Source organism: Octopus bimaculoides, chromosome 20 (assembly GCF_001194135.2).
Source record: "Octopus bimaculoides isolate UCB-OBI-ISO-001 chromosome 20, ASM119413v2, whole genome shotgun sequence".
NCBI classification, from domain to species: domain Eukaryota; kingdom Metazoa; phylum Mollusca; class Cephalopoda; order Octopoda; family Octopodidae; genus Octopus; species Octopus bimaculoides.
In genome coordinates, this window is record NC_069000.1 from 22,018,989 (window position 1) to 22,020,594 (window position 1,606).

General features: G+C 36.9%; 1 protein-coding gene across 2 annotated transcripts in view; it reads right to left on the reverse strand.

Moving 5' to 3' along the window:
* The window catches only part of LOC106882291 (DNA repair protein XRCC1), a 43,424-nt gene that overhangs the window by 28,227 nt on the left and 13,591 nt on the right, over positions 1 to 1,606 (reverse strand). The window lies entirely within an intron of this gene.

Genomic DNA, 1,606 nt, shown 5'->3' on the forward strand with positions numbered 1-1,606 from the left:
GACTGGCTCCTGTAGGATTTTCGAGCGAGATCGTTGCCAGTGCCCCTGGACTGGCTTGTGCGGGTGGCACATAAAAGACACCATTTCGAGCGTGGCCGTTTTCGTGCGGGTGACACGTAAAAGCACCCACTACACTCTCTGAGTGGTTGGCGTTAGGAAGGGCATCCAGCTGTAGAAACTCTGTCAAATCAGACTGGAGCCTGGTGTTGCCATCCGGTTTCACCAGTCCTCAGTCAAATCGTCCAACCCATGCTAGCATGGAAAGCGGACGTTAAACGATGATGATGATGATAATGATATATAATAAAAGAAATAAACTGAAAAAATGATTAAAGCTTAGATTCTGGGGATTTTTGTTTTAATAAATGTGGGTAGGCAAAATCTTTAAAGCTATGTGTTACATACACCCTTAATTTTAATTTTCATGAAAAATAATGCATATTTATAGATGGAATTTCATGGTCCCTACTTCATACTTTGCTCTCCAGAGAACTCTATGGAATGACTACATAACAGACTGGACTAGTTAATATCTTGACCACTTTCAATAAAGAGTGACTGTTTCTTATAATTAGGGGAAAACCTACCAATTCAGCTGGCTGAAGACTGGACAAATGAAAAATATACTTTATCGTGATACTCATAAAATACTTCTATTATGCAACTTAGTCCTACTTACTGATCTAGTCAATAAAAGGGTTTATATAGAGTACCAAAATTCCAAAATGGCAAAGTACCTCACTTGATTGTACAATGCATGTGCATAAACTATTACAAAGGAAAAGCTTTAAGCAACCTTGAAATAAATCAATTTAACTATACTTTTTGTGTTCACATTGTTAACTTATGTGTACACTACATGTTATAAGCCTGATTCAGCTACTTACTAACAAAATGGTTCATTTCATATACTTAAATAAAAATAATAAGACATGAAACCAATTTTTCATTTATACAAACTGGTCACTCTACGTAGTTTCAAATCAAGACCCAAAGAAAAGCTACATGCTGATGTAACTGGGCTCCTCACCCAATTTACTCCTCAAGCTATCCATACCACACACCATTTATCTATCACTGAGCCTACCATCACCTGCCCTAACTGCTGTAATTTAATGTGAGCAGAAGTGTTCACTTACTATTCATCATTCATTCTTTACACTGTCCCTCTTCACTCACATTTTCCATTGATTGCCCTTCTATGCCATCAAACTTCCTTCTTCACCACCATGCATCTCTCACTCTTCCCATGCATTATATCTACCTTTCCCCACACACACTCTCACAGCCTACCCACACCAACATCATTCAGACATATTATGCTGTGAGGGCAATTGATTTTATAGCAGCTGAATTTTCTTCTTACTACATACCATACAACCGTAGGCCAGAAGTTGAATCTGTTCGTTTCTCAACCAAGCAAACAAAGTTATTTTTGTTTCATCTAAAACACACATCCACACACATAACGACTGTTGGTTGGAACTTGTGACACTTGTAACCGATGATTATGTTGCAACAAGTCTTACACTCAGTATACGTTATGTCAAATGTTTATTTACCTTACATTTTTTTCATTTATTATATATATATATATTTATTATAT